Source organism: Dermacentor silvarum, chromosome 1, assembly GCF_013339745.2.
Source record: "Dermacentor silvarum isolate Dsil-2018 chromosome 1, BIME_Dsil_1.4, whole genome shotgun sequence".
Lineage (NCBI taxonomy): Eukaryota > Metazoa > Arthropoda > Arachnida > Ixodida > Ixodidae > Dermacentor > Dermacentor silvarum.
In genome coordinates this window covers 349,279,900-349,290,244 of record NC_051154.1, presented here as the reverse complement: position 1 = coordinate 349,290,244, position 10,345 = coordinate 349,279,900, and the positions used below count along the sequence as shown (strand labels likewise).

At 51.8% G+C, this 10,345-nt stretch overlaps 1 pseudogene; it reads right to left on the bottom strand.

Annotated features, from left to right (window-relative positions):
• Positions 1-3,907: 3,907 nt before the first annotated feature.
• On the bottom strand, positions 3,908-10,061 carry LOC119437409 (uncharacterized; annotated as a pseudogene).
• Between the last annotated feature and the right edge of the window lie 284 nt (positions 10,062-10,345).

Sequence of the window (10,345 nt, the reverse complement as noted above, 5' to 3'; positions counted from 1 at the left end):
ATCCCTTTAAACCACTTCCCCCGTGTAGGGTAGCAAACCGGACGTGCGTCTGGTTAACCTGCATGCCTTTCATTTCTTCTTTTTTCTCCTCCTCCTCCTCGCAATGCCGCTTCTGTGGAGAGCCCGAGTACCTTATGCTTATAGCAGGGGGTTGCAGACAGGCACCACTAAAACCTCCAAACCTTTATCACACCATCGAGCTTTGTGAGAGAGCCTTGTCAGCTCTGACCTCGAGTATTAGCAACAGCTGATCGCGAGGCCCCAGGACGTGACCCGAGCTCAAGGCATTCTGGAATGAGGACGCCTCTCCAAAGCTGCATTCACATAATAACGATGGTTATTCTCTCTCTCTCTCTCTCAGCATATAAATTTGTGGCGCTCGAACAATCGCATCCCACGCATGGCAACAATGGTACGACGACGCTGGAATGATGACACACGACACCAGGGGCATGGATGGATGGACGGAAAAACGTTATTATGGTCCATTGGGTCGCGCTAGTCCCCTAGCCCGAAGCGGGCCGCTCCCACGTTGGGACCGATAGACCTAGCCTATCGGCCGTTTCGCGGGCCCGTTGGACTGCCCATAGATAGCCAGAATGTTTTCCGGGGGGGGGGGGGGTGCACTCGCTTGGTGAAGGGTGAGGGAGCTGGGCAGGCCACATACTAACACAAACATTTCGGGGAGTGGGGGGGGGGGGGGGCGCCGCGTTTTTTGTGCCGACCCCTGTCTACGCCACTTGGAGGAACGACCACGAGTGCAACATGACGACTGTATGACTACGAATGCACTACGACGAGACGAAACGATGACGACGATGGAATGGTGATGAGGACGTAACAAAGCAGCGTGATGCCTATGAAACGACAAAGCAGCGATGCCGACCGAGTGAATACAATCTAACGATGACGACGGCAGGGCAACGAAGGAATGATCAAGATGGAATGAAGGCGGTGGAATGACCACGACAGAATAACCATCAATGGCATGTTTGTGTTGAAGCGTACGTCCACGTTACGTACAGTGCTCAGCGATTTGAGCTCGATAATCGGCCCGCTTGGCGGTCGGCTCTCTTTTTGCGCCACCAATGAACGTCGGGGGATCGCTGGGGGACAGCCAAATGCAGTCACAATGCGTCACAAAAGTCCTGGCTTTCATCGTATGCCACAATGCATCAGATCGGTGTCCCACTGGCCCACAGGTGACGCAAGAAAGCACGGACCATCGTGCGGGCCATTTATCGCATTTGAACTGAGCACTACATCACTTGCCGCCACGGACCGCCTCGGTTTGCACTAAATCCACTGCCAGTTTCCGCTCTATCCGGAACCGGCCAATCGGGCAAGACAGCAGCTAGCGGACAGCCGGAAGAAGCCAGCAACCAGAAGCTGCACAGTGCGGTGAAGAGGCAAAGAAAGCTTAGCTTTTGAAAAAAAAAAAAAGGAGACTTGCCGATCTCAGTAACTCGTACATCAAAGAAAGCGAAGATGTAAAAGCGAGTTCTCATGAAGCACCCGAGACATTGTAAACATTTTACTATATACGGCGGAATTTATTCACTATGTCCGACCCGTGTCATTTGCTTTACTATACCGAGCTTAGTAGTTATGTAGTCAGCGCGCTATCTCATGCTCTTCCTACATTTATGTAGCATTACGTTTTTTCCATGCCCTACAAGTCAGAAATATTACACCAAACGACAAAACGTGGGCACTTTGAACAAATCGACGTAGGTGTACCCCGGTGGCACGAGCACTTTCGATGACAATCGGAACCGAAGTCCATTGAAGCCCGCGAGCCTTATTGGCTCCCCTTCAATGTGCTCGCACAACTGAGCCCATAAGGCTTGAGGATTTCAGGGGTCTTTGGTTTCAATGGTCAACGAAAGTGTGCGTGGGCCCGTCGGTGTAGCTAAGTCGATTACGTAACTGCAGCATATGTCATCATCGTCGTAAATAAAGTCCAGTAAAGCTTAATATATATCTATATATAGCGAGAGTCTCGAATCTGGGAGCCTTGATGTCATTAGGTAGCGTACAAGCGTTTTTTTATCCACGTGCCTGCTCTCCAAAGTTCACGTGTTATATGACACCATCGGGCAAGAAAAGGATGTGGAACATTGTTCATTTGAATAAGTGTGTTCATTTTTGTGTAACACAGAGCCGAAGGTAAAATAAATGAACGTTGCCACACCATCTTATTCGCATGCAAAATCGCGAGCGCAATAAAAAAAGATGTTGACATATGTAATCCCCACCCCAGTATGACATATGTAATCCTCACGCCAGGTATCTTTGAGATGTTGAGATGGCAGCGATGTAGCGTGTGAACAGTATTCTGATACTATATGCGTTTCTCGTCATATTTACTGCAGCTGCAGCTGCCCTGTATGCCCTTTAACATGTGCGGTTGTCTCCCGTCGAGTTACGGGCAATTTTTTTTTTTTTTGGGGGGGGGGGGCGATTGTTCTAGCGCTGAACTTAACACAGAAAAAAGAAACCGCCTGACAAAGGCACCCTACCAAACACACACACTTCTGTTTATTTCTTTTTTTTTATCACCAAAGGAGCATCGAGTTGGAGTCCAACGTTTAATAATGCGTGTCGCATTAGCCTCATAGGCGAGGAGCGAAATTTGCTCTCAGAACGACAAACTGTTGCTTGAAGAGTTTACGGAAAGATTCTGGAGGCGGCGACCGGATACGCGTACGCGGCGATCGCACTTGAGCGCCGCTCCGCGTGGCGAAACATGCCCAAACGGAGAAGACCTGCTTTTAAAATGGTGACGAAACTAGCAGAGGCGCTCAGGCCTTACGAAACGGCCTCGCGGGAGACGTCGTAGTGCTTGGGTTATTGTGAAATTCAAGGTGCTTCCTAAGGCACATGGACAGACAGATGTTTACCAGCTCTTGCAACGAAAAATGGATGGCGAAACTTGCAAAACGGCGTTATGAAACGCGTATTTGCACAACCGTTTTATTATGTACGACGCTACGCATAACGATTGATACAATGTCATTCACGTCGCGCAGCCACAGCCTAACCTCGCAAGATCTCCTGAGATATTCGGGAACATATATTTCGGCCCTTCCCCAGTACGAAAAGCCCGTGGGTGTTCCGCGATCCACTTTGCACCCGCGCCATGGTTGCTTAGTGGCTATGGTGTCGGGCTGCTAAGCACGAGGTCGCGGGATCGAATCCCGGCCGCAGCGGCCGAATTTCGATGGGGCGAAATGCAGAAAACACCCGTGTACTTAGATTTAGGTGCACGTTAAGGAGCCCCAGGTGGTCCAAATTATTCCGGAGTCCCCCCACTACGGCATGCCCCATAATCAGATAGTGGTTTTGGCACGCAAAACGCCATAATTTAATTTATTCCGCTTTACAGCACAGCCGATTATGGGCTCACTCCCCTAGTCATTTTCATGTCGGCCGATGACGTTCGTGTCCACCGCGTGCGCCGGGAACCACTTGATCCTCACTTTTCTGTCTTGCAGTTTGGCCTCCCGCAGTACGCGCTCGGCCTCCCTGCATATTTGGCATTTGGCGAAGTTTCGCACCGCCTGTCTCGAGTCACTCAGTACCGTGAGGCAGTCTGCGTCGGCGATGGCCATGGCGTTGGCTACCTCCTCCACTTGTTCCGCTCTGGCGCTTCTCACGCTCGCTGCCGACCTGGTGGCACCGGTCGACGCCTCTATGACGACCGCTGCGACGGCGTTCCGTGGTAATTCGGCGGCGTCCACGTACCGCGCGTGCTCGTCCTTAGCGTGCAGGTCAATGACAGCCTTGGCCCTTGCCGCTCTTCTTGCCTTGTTGAACTCGGGATTCATGTTCTTGGGTATGGGGTAGATTCTGGTCTTCCTTTTCTTCCGCCTTCTTTTTTATTTTCTTGCATGGGATGATTTCGGTGCGTGTGTGCTTGATCTTGATATTGTTGTGCAGCTCGTGTTCGACGAACGTGAGTCCCTTCCTGACCAGGGTGCACAGGCATCTGCCGTCGGGCGGGCCCTTGTGCACTCTGTAGCCGGGGAGGGATGGTGCGTCGATGAGTGTTTCTTATAGTAGTATCACGTCCGGCTTGCGCGCGGCATGTGCGATGTGCTGTTGGATGACTATCTTCTTCCTTCCGAGGCCGCGACAGTTCCACTGCCACGCTGTTACGCCTGCCGCTGCTGTTGCTGCGTTGGTGGCTATGATTGCGTTGGCATGTATGAGGTTCCCTGGTTGGGTGGATGTTGCGCGAAGTGGGGCGCAAACGTCGGGTGGCTCACGATCGGCTGTAAGGTTCTTTCGATGTAGGCGAATCTGTTCATGTTCTCGGCTTGGTAGGTCTCCATTGTTTGTTTCATTGCTGTCACTGCTGCGATGTTCGCCGTGATTAGCTGTTTGAGTTTGGTGAATCTCACTTCGAATTTGGCTTCGAGGTTGTCTATGCAATAGTTTTCTGTTTGCTTGCACGTGGCCTCGACGGCTCGCTTCTTCGGTGCCGGTTCTTCAACGGCTGTCTCCTGGGTGTTCGTGGTTGTTTCCTCGGTCTTGCTTGTGCTTGGCGTGGGTCTCTGTAGAGGTTCGTTGTTGCACAGCAGCAGCTTACGGATCTCGGCAATCTCTCTCGTGAGGTTGTTGATGGTCGTTCGCAGCGCCGCGTTCTCTTGTCTTAGCGTCGCGTTGGCTTCTCACACCTTGTTCATATCGTCTTTCTTCGTGACTTCGGTAATTTTCTGAGCGTCGGCCCAGCTCACTCTCTCACGTGATGGTGACCTTTTCCTGCTGAGGCTTCTCTTACAACAGCTGCTGTCTCTGGATTTTGGCGCGCGGTTCTCCGATGGGGTCCTTGACTTTCGCGCAGCTGTCGACTTGTCGAGTGGCGGGAAATCGCTCTCCGACGGCAGCTGGCGTTCGGCCTGTCGGCGTTCCCATTGTCGCTTGCACAATACGTAGGGGATCTTGTATTTCGCCTTGCAAGTTCGGTCTCCGGTCGGGTGTTCGCCCCCGCACAACTTACATTTTGGGGAACAGCGATGGTCTTCTTTGGGGTTCGCGAGTCTGCAGGCCAGTCACGTCTTGACTGTGGGGGTCGGGCACACGTCCTTGCCGTGTCCCACTCGGCCGCATTGTTGGCAAACGTCGATCGGTTTCCTGTAGAGACGGCACAGTATCAGGGTGACTCCGTATCAGACGAAGTTCGGTACCTTGTGCCCCTGGAACACCACGATCGCGGTGGTCGTGCTGCCGATTCTCTTTGCGCCCACTCGGAGCCACTCCACCTCCTTCCCTCCCCTCCCGAAAGCGGACAACCAAGAACGCCCAAAACAGGTGAGCTGGAAACCGCACACCTCCCGAGAGAGAGATGGCAACGCAGAGCTCAGGGCTATAATTGAAAGACAAAATGAAACAATCAAAGAGCTTAAGTAAATGATTTTAAACCTACAGGGTAGAAACACCCCCCAGAAAGAAGCACAAAGCTCAAAACAACACACCCCTTCTATGAAATCCAACAGCTCAGTACCCCCCTCCGCGGCATCCTCGCGTGCCTCGTCACCACAACGGAGCCCCCCGGCTAAAAAGAGACCGATCGAAACGGTCAAAGACGCGGAAAGCCCCACACTAAACGATGTAATTCACCTAATCCAAGACTTGAACACCCGACTTGATCGCATGGAGGAGAAGATAGTAGCAACCGAAGACAGAATCAGGGCAGACATGAAGCAACAAATTGGCGCGTTAGCTACGCAGCTAAACGGGCGCATGGACGCCCTAGAGACCAGACTAAGCCAAACAGAGGCTACCGTAGCCACGATACAAACTCCACTCACAGATCATGCCGAGCAACTCGTAGCGATCTCACTATCCAAGTCCGGTCTCATAAACGCTCAGGTACAAAGAGCAAATCAATATGGAGGAAAATCTTAAGGAAATCAAAATATGGCAGTGGAACTGCAGGGGCTTCCGCCCAAAGCGGGCGAACCTACAACTCCACATCCAAAACTTAGACAAGCCGGAAATCCCGGACATCATAGCACTGCAAGAAACGCTAACTAAAGTCAAACTCAGAAAAAATAAAACAGACGAAAAAACGGGAGCGCAAAATCCGCGTGTGGCCGTCTTGGTCCACAGAAACCTGACCGCCGTCGAACACGAAATAGACACGAAGGACGCGGACTGCCTCCTCGTGGAAATAATTCCACAGAGGAGAGGACAAGCGAGCCTATTTATTCTCAAAGTATATAGCGCACCCCGATCGAACCACCCCCCGATAATAGAGGCCGTTAACAAAACACTCAGGCTCTGCGGACGCAAGCCGCTATTAATAGTAGGCGACTTTAACGCCAGGAACATGGCCTGGGGCTACAAAATAAACAACAAGAAGGGCACGGCAATATGGAATTACATCCAAGACGAAGGCCTAACATTACTGAATGATCCGCTACAACCCACGCGAATAGGAAGCAGCGTGCAGACGAACACCAGCCCCGACCTCACGCTACGTAAACGTGGGAAAAGGGAAATGGAGGAACACCGCCTGCAGCCTAGGCAGCGATCATTATATAATCGAAACCACTATCCCGGCCACATCACTAAAAAAGAGAGGAAGGAAAGAGAACACGATCACCGACTGGGACAAATTTAGAATCATCAGAGCACGAGACGAGCCCACCACCATAGATGACCTCGACAAATGGGTTGAACAGCTGGGCAAGGACGTCAAAATCGCAACCGCAAGCATACCAGTCACAGCGGAAACACACGCAATAGACAACAGATTACTACACATGTGGCAAGCACACGAAAGCCTCCAAAAGAGATGGCTCAAACAAAAACACAACAAAAGACTTAAGCTCAAAATTACTCGCCTAGTTAAAGAAATAGAACACCACGCACAAACAACAATGGGGTCAAACATGCGACCAGATGAATGGAAAATTGGGCCTTAAAGCCACGTGGCACCTACTCAGGTACCTCCTCGACCCTGAAAATTGTAAGACGGCACACAACAAGAACATCGGTCGCATTATACACGAACACCCCCTTCAAGACAACGAACTCCTCGACGAACTCAGGAGCAGATATTTAGATACCTCCGACAAGAAAATGCTTCCCGAGTACAAAGGACCTCAGAATCCTGGAATGGACGAGGAAATAACGACGGCAGAGGTGAGGGCGGCGCTACACAAACTCCGCACATCCTCTGCCCCGGGATCGGACGGAATCACAAACAGAACTTTGAGAAACCTGGATGAGGAATCAATCAACGCTATCATAAAACTATTTAATCAATGCTGGGAAAAAGGCAAGCTGCCGGCAGCGTGGAAACACGCAAATATAACCTTCTTACCGAAACCAGGGAAGAGTCTACAAATGCAAAATTTGAGACCTATCTCCCTCACGTCATGCCTGGGCAAATTGCTAGAACACGTGATTCTAGATCGCCTGCAAGAACACATGGACAAGCACGAACTCTTCCCCAGCACAATGTTGGGCTTTAGACAACACCTCTCCACACAAGACCTCATGCTCAGACTATCGGAGGAGGTCATCAACCCTATTCATAGCAAACGAACCAAAGCAATCCTAGCTCTGGATTTAACCAAAGCATTCGACAAAGTCAAGCACGAGGCTATCACGGAAGCCTTTTCAAATCTAGGAGTAGGCGAGCGAACCCACACCTACGTCAAAGCCTTCCTATCCGCTAGGACGGCGGAGATACGTTTCGGGTCACTCACATCCGACCCCTTCACACTGGGAAGCAGGGGAACGCCGCAAGGATCAGTACTCTCACCCCTCCTTTTCAATGTCACGCTCATACCCATGGCACAGCAGCTCGAAGGAATACCAAACCTATCGCACTCCCTATACGCAGACGACATTACGCTCTGGGTAACCAAGGGAAACGACGGAGAGATCGAGCACCTACTGCAAACTGGAGCAGATAGGATTATCGTGCTCCCCGCAAAAAGCGGAACTTCTCGTCATGAGATACAATCCACGAGGCCACACAAAAACATCAGTCCTGATAGAAATATACGTGGACGACACCCTAGTTCCCGAGGTCCAAACGATTCGGATACTAGGTATGCACCTACAAAGCAACGGAAGAAACACAGTGACTATCAACAAACTTACGGCATGCGTGAACCAAACCAACCGTTTGATCCGACGCATCGCCAACAAACACTTCGGTATGAAGGAAGCGGATCTTCGGCGTCTAATCCAGGCTTTCGTGCTCAGTCGTTTCGTGAACTCCCTCCCATATCTCAACCTGTATAAAGCGGAGAAGGAAAAGGTAAACTGCCTCATAAGACAAACCTAGAAGGCGGCGCTCCACCTGCCGAGATACACATCCACCGAGAGACTCCTGAAAATGGGCATCCACAACACGTTCGACGAACTAGTTGAAGCACACAGAACAGCCCAATACGAAAGATTAACCAAGACACCTGCGGGAAGACACATCCTAAGGAAACTAAACATCCCGTACGAGAGCACTCAAACAAACGTCAAGCACATACCCAGAGACATCTTCAGTCGCCTCAGGGTCGACCCAATCCCAAAGAACATGCACCCGGAGTATCACAGCAAACGGAGACAGGCCCGGGCCAATGCACTCCAGAAACACTGCGCAAACCACAAGGAGGCGGTCTACGTAGACGTAGACGAACTCGGAGAACGCGACGCTTTCTCCGCAGGGGTGTTAGGAAACGACCTCAAACCAATCACCGCGCTCACCATTTTCGGAAGGCACGCGGAAGAAGCGGAAGAAGCCGCGATAGCAACAGCTATCACAAATACCGCAGCCAAAATAATTTTCTGTGACTCCAAGACGGCAGTGCGTAATTTTGCCAAAGGCAGAATCCACTAACCGGCGCTACAAATCCTGAAGAAAACACATTTCACGCCCCGCCAGATCAAAATCATCTGAATCCCTGCGCACTCGTCCCATCCCGGGAACGAAGCGGCTCACAATTTCGCCCGAGGACTCGTCAACCGGGCAGTGAGCCAACCGATCCTGCGAGGAGCAAAAGAGCGCATGATAACCTACCACGAAATTAAGCAATACTATAAAAACGAAAGACTCGAATACCCACCGACTTACAAATCCTTAACCGAAAACCAGCAGGCAACGTGGAGGCAACTCCAAACACACACCTTCCCCAACCCGTACAAACTATCCATAGTCTACCCAGGGATACACTCCCCCGAATGTATGCTATGCGAGGCCGACAAAGCCGATTTAGCACACATCTTGCATGAATGCCCTGAGCTCAAACCTAGAGCCGAATGGCAGCTATCCAACCGAGAGCAGTGGGAGGCTGCGGTGACCAGCTCGGAACCTGCAGATCAACTGCAGGCCGTGACCTGGGCTTTAGAAGTCGCGGTAAGACACGGTCTGACGGCCACCTCACGAAGCCATCAAGACTTCCCACATGTAATCGCATAAATAATTTTCTGTTGACGAAATAAAGTATTTACCACCACCACCACCACCTTGCGCCCACTGCTAGCGGGTTCCTCTCGTTGACGATGTTCCTATCTAGCTCGTCGGCGCTCACGTCGATGGGGATGCCTCTGATAACGCCCTTTACGGTGTCGTGAGGTGCCGTGCGATATGCGCTTACCTCGTAGGGTTTGCCTTGAATAGAGATTTCCTGGATTTTAGCGTACCTTGACTCGTTGTCTTCGTTCGGTGTACTGACGGCCATGATGTTCTCTTGCGGGTTGGGGCAGATGGTGTCCGCGGCGCTTTCCTCGCTCGTGATCTTGGCCGCGGCGATGGTGGTGGTGCCGGTCTTGACGATGTCCAGTCAGCCTCTGGGTCTGACGACTATCTTGCTCTCTTCCAATGGCATGGCTGGCATGCGTGCTGCCTTGATGACCGAGGCTCTGGCGTTCTTGTTGAATTACGATTTCGGGCTTGCTTAACTCCCGCCGGGTCCGTCGGGCTTGCCGCTAGCGGGGGTCCGCTGGCGCAGCCTCGACATGCGTTCCCCCGAGAACGTTCATCCGGCGTCGTTGTGGCATTCCTCTGGTGATATCTCTTTTCCTTGAACTTGAACGCACATTTGGTGTCCACGATCAACGTTGTCCGAGCGGATGCCTCCATCTCGGAGATGACGAGCGGCCGCCGCCGAGGAGTACGGCAGGCGGCGGCTGGTGCGATGGTGTTGGGCCTATAGCGTTGGCGGAGGATGCCTAGGAGTAGCAATCCTTCGCACGGCGGCGGTAGAAGTCACGAAATTGGGCAAAGAAAAACGCACCTCTGGGGTCAGCTGGTATCGGTCGATGCCGTTCGCCTTCTCGGACACACTGGTGCAAGGAAACGTTTGGTTCGAGGTAATTAGCCCTG